The sequence below is a fragment of the Neomonachus schauinslandi genome, chromosome 11 (genome assembly GCF_002201575.2).
Source record: "Neomonachus schauinslandi chromosome 11, ASM220157v2, whole genome shotgun sequence".
Classification (NCBI taxonomy): domain Eukaryota; kingdom Metazoa; phylum Chordata; class Mammalia; order Carnivora; family Phocidae; genus Neomonachus; species Neomonachus schauinslandi.
The window spans coordinates 67,123,226-67,136,478 of NC_058413.1; positions in this window are offsets into that span (position 1 = coordinate 67,123,226).

The window sequence follows — 13,253 nt, forward strand, 5'->3', positions numbered from 1 at the left end:
CCAAATGCTTTTTTTGTCAGGGTTTTAGGTTAGAAACATGAGAAACCATATCCGATTAATTGAATCAAAGAAAGTAAAGCATTGGGTGCCTTACAGAATCCTAGAAAAGCTGGAAAACTAGGCTAAGAAAATGGGCAGAAACCAAGGATGCCAAGCAGCAGGAGGTAGCCAGAAGAACTACTAAGCAAGCCTACCTCTGTCATCAACTGGAATTAGTCCATGTAGTTGGCACTGAATGTTGAGCATTCCAGCTGTCACCAATGGTCTGGATCCTGAATATTGTGACTACTATCTCTGAAACCTCTGGAATGAACTACCTACTGTCTCTGCTTTCCTTGAATCACTCCTTCCATATTAAGTTCTGGCTTAGGGTATTATCAAAGATACTATTTGGGCTACAGTGGGCTGAATTGTGTCTTCCCTGCCCCTAGTGTCCTATGTTGAAGTCCTAACCTCTAGTACTTGGAATGTGACCATATTTTGAGATTGGGGCTTCACAGAAATAATTAAATTAAAATGAGGTCATTAGGGTTGGCCCTAATCCAATATGATTGGTGTCCTTATAAGAAAGGAAATTTGGTCACAAGCATGTACAGAGGGAAGAAAATGTGAAGACACGGAGAAGACATCTCTAAGCCAGATGGAGAGACCTGGAAGAGATTTTTACTCAGGGCCCTAAGAAGGAACCAATGCTGCTAACACTTTGATTTTGAACTTCCAGCCTTCAGAACTGTGAGAAAATAAATTACTATTGTTTAAACCACCCAGTCTGTGGTAATTTGGTAAGGCAGCCCTAGCAAACCAATACAGATACAAAAGGGGTTCAGACAGTAATCCAGTGCTTGGTCTGACACTTGAATTACCCCCACTGACATCTGGACATTTATTCTCTGCATTAGAATCAGGTCCACAATACAAAATATAGATTTTAACCTGCTCTTTTCCTTCAACAAGTCTCAAATGTTCCCCAAATATACAGCCATGATAATGTGGGAATGCTTATACAATAATGCATTTCCTTTATAAAAGAAGTGATAAATGAGAAAATCCTTCACATTGACTTTTTATGAAAGACTTGAATCTTTTGGACAAATTCACCTTTGAAAAATCCCACTTAAAACCAATTTTGGGTGTTGCACAGATAATTGTGCAATTGCATAACTAAACTCAATTCATTTCTCTTTAATCTGTCCTTTATCTAGCATTCCCTTTCCCAACAAATGAAAATTCTATCCACCTGGTTTCTTAGTCCAGAAACCTGTGAGATATTTTTGACTACTGCCTCATTCAAATTCCTCATTCAATTAATCACCATCTGTTGTTGACTCAACTACCTAAAATAGTCTTCTGCCCCATCTACTTCTCTCATCCTTTCTGCTGCTACCCTAGGCCAGCACATCATCATTTGTCCCCAAAATTGCCACCACAAAATCCTACTTGTTTCTTCTTGACTGCAGACTGCATTCCTCCAATCTTGTCTCTAGTATTCTGCAACTCAGTTCTGGCAAGCATTTAGATCCTTCACTGGCTTTCCATGGCCCTCTAGAACATGGGAGCTTCTTTGCCTGGTGTACTTAGTTCTTGGGTATCTGGTCTTTGCCTCCCTCTGAGGTTTTACCTCTTCTCTCTCCCCCAGTCCTGCTTTTAGTTCCTACCACACCACCACCATTTAATGTCTATTTTTCTGCTGTCCCTTGGCCTTTGTACTCAGTATTCCCTTTGCCTAAAAACCTTTGCCTGTCTTCCCAGAATTCCCTTTTAACTATTTAAAGTTTCTGTTTAGATATCAGGTCTCAGTGCTTCATTTACTAGATGTGTCATTATAAAATAAAATTTATTTATAAAAATAAATCTGTACTTTAGCTCCTTCATCAGTAAAATGGGTATAAAATTGAATCCTCTTCATTGAGATATTTTATAGAATAACAGAGTTAAGTTTTTTAAGATGCTCATAACAGCCAAGTGACCACTTAAAACACTCAGTAAATGGTTGCTGTTACTATTCTTTTCATTATCCTTTTTTAGCAAGATTTCTTTGGTCACTTCAATCCTGAACTCAAAACTGACTTTGGAATGCCTTGTATATACTTCCATAGGACCATACATTTTCCTGATATGAGCACATATACCTTGTTCAAAGTATTGTGTGACTTGTCCATGAGCTCCATGAAGGCACATTTTTATCTCTAATGCCCAGCATAATGGGGGCACCTAATACATTTTTCTTGAAAGAATGAGATTTTTCTGTTATCAATTCTTCCAGTAGAGGCATCAAGCTTGATCTGGAATTTGCTTTGGCAGGCATGACCTAAAGCTCTATAATGTCCCTCTGAGCTTGTACACCTACATCAGTCACAAGCATTGAGCAAAAGATTAAAGATAGAAGTGCCACAAAAGATGGTAGAGAGGACCAAATTAAACTAATGTTTACTAATGAGGGTCTCTACTAATGTTAAACTAATGTTTACTAATGTTACTAATGAGGGTCAAACTTGTGCTAGCCAATGATTATGACTCAACCTTCATAACAACTAAATGAGTCAGGCGTTATTTCCCCAATTTTATAGATGGTATAACTGAGGACCAAGTAAATGAAGACTTTTGCTCAAGATCATACAGACAGTGTTAGTACTTACTATCAAACTAATTTTTGACCAAAGTTTTTGCACTTCCCATATTGCCAGGTTGCATAGTCATTCCCCATAGGGGAAAGCAGTGATGAAAATATGAAATATTAAGCATATATACAAAGATATTTGAAGCTCTTCATGGCATCTAAGATTACAAATTAATTTTTTTTAATCTTCTTTTGCATTGATCTTTCTGCAAATTACCTCTTAAGCAATCAGTGTTCAGCACTTACCAAATTCTCAATAAATACTTGGTGAACATTCCATGTGTGAATGTTGCTTAATACCTTGGGATATGGCTTCAGCACTTCCCAGTGAATTCAATACAGGAAGAAATACTTGAGCTCATTTTATGCAATAGCCAGACTCAGGAATCAGTAGCTAGCTACTCATGAATTTGAATTCATGGTATATCTTTCTTCAATCAGTAAAGATGTGGCCCTGAACTATCTGACTTTTTCTATAGAGAGGAATTGACTTATCCCCAGAAAACTTGGTGTTCTTTCTTCATCATGGAGAAGCATCCTGGCTAGCACAAACCTTTTCTGGGATGAGGAAAATGCCACGGATGTGGGTGTGTCTGAACCTCACTGTGGCCATTTGTCATTTCATATTTCTCTGTTTTAATTCAAATCCTACACTATGGAAACAACATATGACATCCTGAAATAGTTCTGCCAACTCATCTTCTGTTAACTTTAAAAATAGCTAACACTTACTGAGTGCTTACTATGTGCTGACACTGTATAAAACTCATTACTGTCATCATCTTGCTAATCTTCATAACAATGCTGGTAAATTTTAATATTTTTCCCTTTTATAGGTAATGTGTTCAAACTAGATCAGCCAACAAAAGGCATAGCCAAAAGTCCATGTTTCTAATCACAATGATATATTGCTTTGGTAAAGAGTACTACTATCCATGGGACACCAGAAAGATGTTAGAATAGAATATTTTTTTCTAGTCAACAGTCTAGTGAAATCTCCTCTACTTAATGGCTTTCATAAATCTTGCTATTAGAAAGTGAATGCCTGGTGCTTTTGTCTCTGCCTCTTTCTTTGAAGTGTGTTAATAGATTTCTGTTGTGTGTCTTTTGATCAAAGACCATGGTCTTTGTTGGTATCTCTATGTCATACAATGCTTTGCAGTTGAAGACACACAAATAAATACCTTGTTAATTAAATGACTAGAGATGCTGCAGAAAACTCAAGATTCAGGCAGATGGTGGTCCACATGTTTGGGCTTTGACCTGTGGTTATCAAGCATGAGAATCCCAGACTATAGGTGGCACTTGATTTCTTTCTAATTATAGGCTGCCTGGCCTTTTGGTTACTGTTCATCAGTGAAAAAGAATTATCAAACTAGCCAAGTTGTTTCCTTAATTACATCTTACCAAGATCATCTTGAGTAGAATGAGTAAAATTACATGATTTACTTTTTATATAGACAATGATAAAACTATCAAAGTTTCTAAGTGACAAGTAGCAGCAGAATTTTTTTTAGATACCTGACATATATTTGGATGAAACTTCTTAATATAAAGAAGATAGGAGATATATCTGACTTGGACACCAATAAATTTGGGGCAGACTTCCCCAACATAATCCATTCATAATAATTAACTGAGTTAATGCCAGAAATTGGACCAAACTCTTAGTGTACCAAGAATGAATCTTTATCTGGCCAGTTCAGGGAAATGTCCCAGTACCTCAAATGGCTTCTGTCAGGTTGATTGTGGTGATGTATGTCATAGTGCTTTGAAAAGTACAGAGAAGGAAAAAAAAAAAAGAGCAAGGATATGCTTCATTATGTAGTCCAGTGAGCCTACATAATGTCATTGGTGAGAATAGGCCCCAGGAAATAGGAAAATAACTTGCAAATACCTTTGCTTGAAAAGCCTCTATTGGAGACTAGAAATTATTCTTATCTTTGTGAAAAGAGGAAGAGAGAAAGGAGGCAGGAAAAGAGAATAAGGATAGAGAAGTGATAACAAATAAAAATAAGGAAGAGTTAGGGAGATGTTGGATATTACAAATGAAAATGGATGGTGATTGCTGGAGGGATTACTAAATTTTGTTGGGGTCTGAACTAGAGAAAAGAAATAAGTTCCCTTCCTCCTTTGGTGACATTGAGAAATGTGGGAAGTTGGCATCAGCCTCTGGTTTTAGAGTAAACACATAGCATAGAACTAAAGTGCCTAAGTGTTAACTAATTGGCCACTGGTTTCCTAAAGGTCAGAGAGTGGGGCACTGCTGAATGATCATCAGGATGATATCCTTTCTACAAAGTCCAATGGAATGACTGCCCACCTGTTTATTCAGTATAATGGAGGTCCTACACACAGAGAATCATTAGTCCAGCATCCTAAGAGGGAAGCATATTTGCAATATTTTATACTGATCCTAAATTAAGGTCATAATTAGTTATAGTTTAATCCAGTGATATGTCTATTTTAAGAGTTCCTGTCTCATATCAATGTACTTTTTGAGTTTCAAAAGAGAGAAATGTGCTAAAATGTCATTACTATCAAAAGTAATGTAGAAGGGGGGAGTGGAGCAAGATAGCGGAGGAGTAGGAGACCTGGATTTCGTCTCCTCTCAGGAATTCAGCTGGATAGGGATCAAACCATTCTGAACACCTACAAACTCAACAGGAGATCGAAGAAAAGAATAGCAACAACTCTCTGAACAGAAAAGCGATCACTTTCTGGAAGGTAGGACGTGCAGAGAAGTGAATCCCAGGCGATATTCGGGAAGATAGACGGCTGGGGAGGGGCCTCTGTCGGCCGCTTCTGGCAAGTGATAGAGCTGCGGAGCACAAAATCAGAACTTTTAGAAGTCTGCTCCGCTGAGGGACGTCACTCCGGTGGCTAAGTGGGGGTGGAACCCTCGTGGGACAGTGTGGTCTCAGGACCCTCGGGGTCACAGAAAGACTGGGGGTGCCTGAGTGTGGCAGAGCTCCCAGGTATTGGAGCGGGGAAGCTGGCTGCAGAGATGGAGCCCAGGCGTGGGCTCTCAGCTCGGGGTTGCCATAAACCGTGATCCGCGGCACAGTCAGGACCCTGCTCCTCCAGCAGAGACCCAACAAGCGGCAGATCCGGGGAGACTCACCATCTTCCCCTGGAAGGAGAGGTGTGGGAGTGCACCGCAGGGGTCTGCTGGGTTTGGAGACTCCACACCGAGTCGGGTGCCAGAGATAGAAACACACGGTCACAGGCCGGGTGAGCACAGAGTGCTGCCGGAGACCGGGGAGACGGGAGTGACTGACGGCTTTTCTCTGGGGGCTCACTGAGGAACGGGGCCCTGAGTTCTCGGCTCCTCCAAGGCGGAGATTGAGAGGCCGCCATTTTCACTCTCCGCCTCCAAAGCTGTATGGAAAGCTTGCAGGGAACAAAAGCTCCTGAGAGCAAACCCGAGCAGATTACTTAGCCCCGACCGGGCAAGGGCAGAGCAATTCCGCCTCCGGCCAAGACATTTAGAAACCACGGCAACAGGCCCCTCCCCCAGAAGATCAGCAAGAACAGCCAGCCAAGACCAAGTTTACCGATCAATGAGAACGGCAGAACTCCAGTGCTAGGGGAATAATACACATAGAATGGATGGCTTTTTTTACCATGATTCTTTAGTCTTTCAAAGTTAAGTTTTTTAAACTTTTTTTTTGAATTTTTCTTTTTCCCTTTTTCAACCAACATCTAATCAATCCCTTTTTTAAAAAAACATTTTTATTTTTCATTTTTAGAGTCATATTCTATCCCTTCATAGTAGTTACCCATATTTTTGGCATATATATATGTTGTTCTCTCTTTAAAATTTTGAGATAGTTTCTTCCAACAGATCAAAATATACCCTAAATCTCTAGTGTATGTTTTTTTTCCTACTCCCCTGCCTGATCACATTCTCTCCCTTCTTTTTTCTTTTTTTTTTAATCCTCTTCTTTCTTTTTTCAAATAACTTCTTATCAATTCCTTTTATAAAATTTTTTATAATTTCCATCTTTACAGTCATATTCCATCCCTTCATCATATCAACCCTTATTTTTGTACATATATAAGTTTTTCTTTCTTTAAAATTTTGGGAGGCACTTTCTTCGACCAGACCAAAATACACCCAAAATCTAGTGTGTGGCACTGATCTATATGCCAGCCTGATCATATTTGATCACATTCTGTTTTTTTTGTTGTTGTTGTTCTGTTTTTGTTTGTTTTTATCTTTATCTTTTTCTTTTTTTTTTCTTTTTCTTTTTTCTCTCTTTCCCTTTCTTTTCCCACTGCTTCAGGTCTCTTCTGATTTGTTTAGAGTATATTTTCTGGGAACGTTGTTACACTGTTAGCATTTTGTTCTCTCATTCATCTATTCTCCTCTGGACAAAATGAGAAGATGGAAAAAATCACCTCAACAAAAAGAACAAGAGATAGTACCGACTGCCAGGGACCTACTCAATACAGATATTAGTACGATGTCAGATCTAGAGTTCAAAATCATCACTTTAAAGATACTAGCTGGGCTTGAAAAAAGCATGGACGTTATGAGAGAAACCCTTTCTGGAGAAGTAAAAGAACTAAAATCTAACCAAGTAGAAATCAAAAAGGCTATTAATGAGGTACAATCAAATACGGGGGCACTAACTGCTAGGATAAATGAGGCAGAAGATAGAATCGGTGATATAGAAGACTAAATGATGGAAAATAAAGAAGCTGAGAAAAAGAGAGATAAACAACTCTGGATCACAAGGGCAGAATTCGATAGATTAGCGATACCATAAGATGAAACAACATTAGAATAATTGGGATCCCAGAAGAAGAAGAAAGAGAGAGAGGGGCAGAAGGTATAATGGAGCAAATTAGAGCAGAGAACTTCCCTAATTTGGGGAAGGAAACAGGCATGAAAATCCAGGAAGCACAGAGAACCCCTCTCAAAATCAATAAAAATAGGTCAACACCCCGACATCTAATAGTAAAACTTACGAGTCTCATAGACAAAGAGAAAATCCTGAAAGCAGCTCGGGAGAAGAGATATGTAACCTACAAGGGTAGAAACATTAGATTGGCAACATACATATCCACAGAGACCTGGCAGGCCAGAAAGGACTGGCAGGATATCTTCAGAGCACTAAATGAGAAAAATATGCAGCCAAGAATACTATATCCAGCTAGGCTGTCATTGAAAATAGAAGGAGAGATAAAAAGCTTCCAGGACAAACAAAAACTAAAGGAATTTGGAAACATGAAACCAGCCCTACAAGAAATCTTGAAAGGGGTCCTCTAGGCAAAGAGAGAGCCTAAAAGCAACATAGACCAGAAAGGAACACAGACAATATACAGTAACAGACACCTTACAGGGAATACAATGGCACTAAATTCCTATCTTTCAATAGTTATCCTGAATGTAAATGGGCTAAATGCCCCAATCAAAAGACACAGGCTATCAGATTGGATTAAAAAACAAGATCCATTGATATGCTGTCTGCAAGAGACTCACTTTAGAACCAAAGACACCCCAGATTGAGAGTGAGGGGGTGGAAAACCATTTACCATGCTAATGGACACCAAAAGAAAGCTGGGGTGGCAATCCTTATATCAGACAAATTAGATTGTAAACCAAAGACTGTAATAAGAGATGAGTAAGGACACTATATTTATGAGGCCACCATTACCTTGATCCCAAAACCAGACAAAGACCCCATCAAAAAGGAGAATTACAGACCAATATCCCTGATGAACATGGATGCAAAAATTCTCACCAAAATACTAGGCAATAGGATCCAACAGTACATTAAAAGGATTCTTCACCCCGACCAAGTGGGATTTATCCCTGGGCTGCAAGGTTGGTTCAACATCTGCAAATCAATTAACATGATTCAATACATTAACAAAAGAAAGAACAAGAATCATATGATCCTCTCAATAGATGCAGAAAAAGCTTTTGACAAAGGACAGCATCCTTTCTTGATCAAAACTCTTCAGAGTATAGGCATAGAGGGTACATACCTCAGTATCATAAAAGCCATCTATGAAAAACCTACAGCGAATATCATTCTAAATGGAAAAAACTGAGAGCTTTCCCCCTAAGGTCAGGAACTGTTTGCCCCAATCAACTGTATGGTCAACTAAGCTTTGACAAAGCAGGAAAGAATGTCCAATGGCAAAAAGACAGTCTCTTCAACAAATGGTGTTGGGAAAATTGGATAGCCACATGCAGAAGAATGAAACTGGACCATTTCCTTACACCACACACAAAAATAGACTCCAAATGGTTGAAAGACCTCAATGTGAGACAGGAGTCCATCAAAATCCTAAAGGAGAATACAGGCAGCAACCTCTTCAACCTCAGCCACAGCAACTTCTTCCTAGAAACATTGCCAAAGGCAAGGGAAGCAAGGGCAAAAATGAACTATTGGGACTTCAACAAGATAAAAAGCTTTTGCACAGCAAAGGAAACAGTCAACAAAACCAAAAGACATCTGACAGAATGGGAGAAGATATTTGCAAATGACATATCAGATAAAGGGCTAGTATCCAAAATCTATAAAGAACTTCTGAAACTCAACACCCAAAGAACAAAGAATCCAATCAAGAAATGGGCAGAAGACATGAACAGACATTTTTCCAAAGAAGACATCCAAATGGCCAACAGACACATGAAAAAGTGCTCAACATTGCTCGGCATCAGGGAAATCCAAATCAAAACTTCAATGAGATACCATCTCACACCAGTCAGAATGGCTAAAATGAACAAGTCAGGAAACGACAGATGTTGGCGGGGATGCAGAGAAAGGGGAACCCTCCTACACTGTTGGTGGGAATGCAAGCTGGTGCAGCCACTCTGGAAAACAGTATGGAGGTTCCTCAAAAAGTTGAAAATAGAGCTACCATATGATCCAGCAATTACACTACTGGGTATTCACCCCAAAGATACAAATGTAGGGATCCAAAGGGGCACATGCACCCCAGTTTTTATAGCAGCAATGTCCACAATAGCCAAACTGTGGAAAGAGCCAAGATGTCCATCAACAGATGAATGGATAAAGAAGATGTGGTATAGATATACAATGGAATAATATGCAGCCATCAAAAGGAATGAGATCTTGCCATTTGCAACAACGTGGATGGAACTGGAGGGTATTATGCTGAGCGAAATAAGTCAAACAGAGAAAGACATGTATCATGACCTCACTGATATGAGGAATTCTTAATCGCAGGGAACAAACTGAGGGTTGCTGGAGTGGGGGGTGGGGTGGGAGGGATGGGGTGACTGGGTGATAGACACTGGGGAGGGTATGTGCTCTGGTAAGCACTGTGAATTGTGCAAGACTGTTGAATCTCAGATCTGTACCTCTGAAACAAATAATGCAATATATGTTAAGAAAAAAAAAAAAGAAGAAGGTAGCGGGAGGGGAAGAATGAAGCAGGGGAAATCGGAGGGGTAGATGAACCATGAGAGACGATGGACTCTGAAAAACAAACTGCGGGTTCTAGAGGGGAGGGGGGTCAGAGGATGGGTTAGCCTGGTGATGGGTATTGAGGGGGGCACGTTCTGCATGGAACACTGGGTGTTATGCACAAACAATGACTCATGGAACACTACATCTAAAACTAATGATGTAATGTATGGGGATTAACATAACAATAAAATTTTTTTAAAAAGATTAAAAAAAAGTAATATAGAAGGTACTGATGTATATAAATTTTTCTCATGTGTAAGGCATATGGAAATCCAACTTAGAGCTCTTTATACAGTTATCTATATAGGGTGGTTCACATTAAACTATTATTATTTGTGTACATTTTTATTTTATTACAACTTATTTTCTCTTCCTTGCCCATATTAATAATATTTATTGCTTGCTTGCCAGAGAACAGCTGTAGAGAATAGTGATTAAGGTCATGCTTAACCCCTAGACCAAGAACAACTCTGATACCAGCCTGTCTGGGTCAAATCCAGATTCTGTCATTCTTGACTGCCTGGTTACTTTGAACATCAGGTTCATTGTCTGCAAAATGCTAATGATAACAGTGGGTTATCTTCTTTTGGTTTTCATAAGGATTAAATGAATTAATATAAGGTTCTTAAAATAGTACCTTGTACATTCTAAGCATTTAAAGAATATCAGCTATCATTACTATTCTGTTTAAGTCATTATACTTTATATTTAATTACATTTATATTTTAATTCCTCTAAGACTTATATTTTTAAAAGATTTACTTATTTATTTGAGAAAGAGAGAATGTGTGCATGTGCACAAGTAGGGAGAGGGGCAGAGGGAGAGAATCTCCAAGCAGACTCCTCACTGAGCACAGAGCCTGACACAGGGCTCCATCCCACAACCCATAATAGTATGACCTGAACTGAAACCAAGAGTCAATCGCTAACCAACTGAGCCACCCAGATGCCCCTAAGATTTATATTTTGTCTCCATTTTGTTGGTTTGATTTTATAGATGAGGAAACTGAAGCTTGGGAAGTTTGCATCACAGCCAATAAGTAGTAGAAGTGGGTCTTCAGCTCATATGTGCCTGATTCCAAAGCCCTTCCCCTTTTCTCTGAACTACATTAACTTTGTTTACATCCAAATCCCCACTCTTCTCACCTGCTCATCCTCAAACACACACATGGCCTAAATAGAGATCTCTTCTTTGGGCTTGGTTTTGTTCCTAAATTCTCTCAACCTGATAAGTACTCTGGGCACCAGGATGGGATCCCTTCCAGAATAGTGAGTGTTCTCTGTCTAGAACACATTTTCTTGATGAATGTTTCTGAGCTTGGATGTTTTTCTGAAGACCAAGCCTCCCAAAGACCAGACTAGGTCTTGAATTTCAAATATTCTGCACCTATTTCTCAGAATGTGCAATTTGACTTTGATGTGAAAAACATTCTTCTTATCAATGGGTGAACACATCTAGACACTTTGGAAAATAAAAGGTGGTGCCAACTGGATTGGACGTGAGGACAAACATAAACCAGTATGTCCAGGGCAACGCTGTAAATGTGATCATCTCACTTGTAACTTCTGCTTTCTGTGAGAGGACATTTGAAGAATGAATTAGAAAAGTAGTTCTCTGTTCTCTGAGATTTGCCTGGATATGTGTTACTTTTTCCTTCTTCCATTTGTTTTCCCCTTTCTTTTTGTTGTTCTTTGATACATTCTGTCACAGGAAGGGAGGCTGATAGGGCTCAGAGGCTGAAGGATACAATTATCTTTGAATAACCTCATTTTTTTGTGGTCCTATTAAAGTGAGATTTGAGAAGTGTCATGGATAAACAAAGAAGAACGTGTTAAGGGGGCTATTCCAAGAGAGAATAAGGAATTTCAGCTTACTAGACCAGAGTAAGTAATGTGGAGGGAGAAGATGACGTGGGGACCTGCGGCTCTAGTGAAGGTCAAGAATTTCCCCAGAGAAGAAACAATGAAAAATTGTTAACCTGTGTTAGGGAAAGAGAAAGAGACAGAGAAGTAAAAAATAAAATTTTAAATTGTTTGTGCTGAATTTGGGTGAAAGGTCACATGAGACAAGTTGAAATCCTGGAGTCCAAGTAAAGCTGTGCAAAAAGGCTCTTAGGTCCCCTCATGTGATGACATCCTGAGCCCAAAGAAGCCTCGAGTGCAGTTGGGGAGGGCCCTCCATTCTCACTGAACAATTCAGAGAGCAACTCCTGATTGGTACCTGGAAAATTAATGTGTGCCATAAACATCTCTAAAGGTATGCTTATCCAAAAACTACAACAAACTGTGAGCTACACAAGTGAATGTGCTGACAGTTCTTTGACCAAAACTATTGTGTTCTTTATTTTCTACTTTACTTTTGCATATTATCTCTACTTCAACTTGACTCTCCTGGAAATGACCCTATTTCATAACACACAATCTTCCACATTGGCCAAAATACTTTGCCGTTATCAGCAGCCCCCCCCCCCTTGCCATCACACAATCCACTACCATTTGAAAGGCATTTTTCATAAAAGATATGAGATTTGTCTCAATGGGAAGTTTATATTTGGCCAGGCTGGGCTTTGCAGCCATGGAAACAAGCTGTAGGAGAGTGTGTTGGCCGAAATAGGCAGAGTGGGGGCTCTAGCTAGGGGCTATGGGAGCTCTGTTCCCTCCCATGAGGTCCACAAACACTTTATTATTTTCTCAGATCCCAGATTCCTTGTTTAGACTGCTCATTTGGCCCTAGGGAGATGCACTGAGAAGTGGGCACCACAGAGCTTATGTTGATGCCCCCATGTTTTATAGATAGCTGTACCCAATTATGTCTACCCCTCTAAATCCCATGCTGGCCAGATGTGAGGGGAGCAACTTCCAATAGAAGCCTAGTTCACATATGTTCCAATAGCCACAATCTGCAACTTCTCTCCTCATATAAAGTTTTATTGACTAGTCTCCTGGTAGAATCACCTCGACTCCTTTTTTCTTCAGTTTTCCTTCTTTGGGAGTTGTGATGGGTAGTTAGGTTACTAAGAGATTCCACATATCTCTATAGATAAGCAGAAACTATGTGCCAGTGTTGCTTCATAGCTGTCAATTCCTCAAAACCTGAACACTCACTTAGTCTCTGCTACCTCACCAAGGCCAGGGGGATGTACTTGTAAATGCTTCAGAAAGCTTTATTGACAGGCATGTGT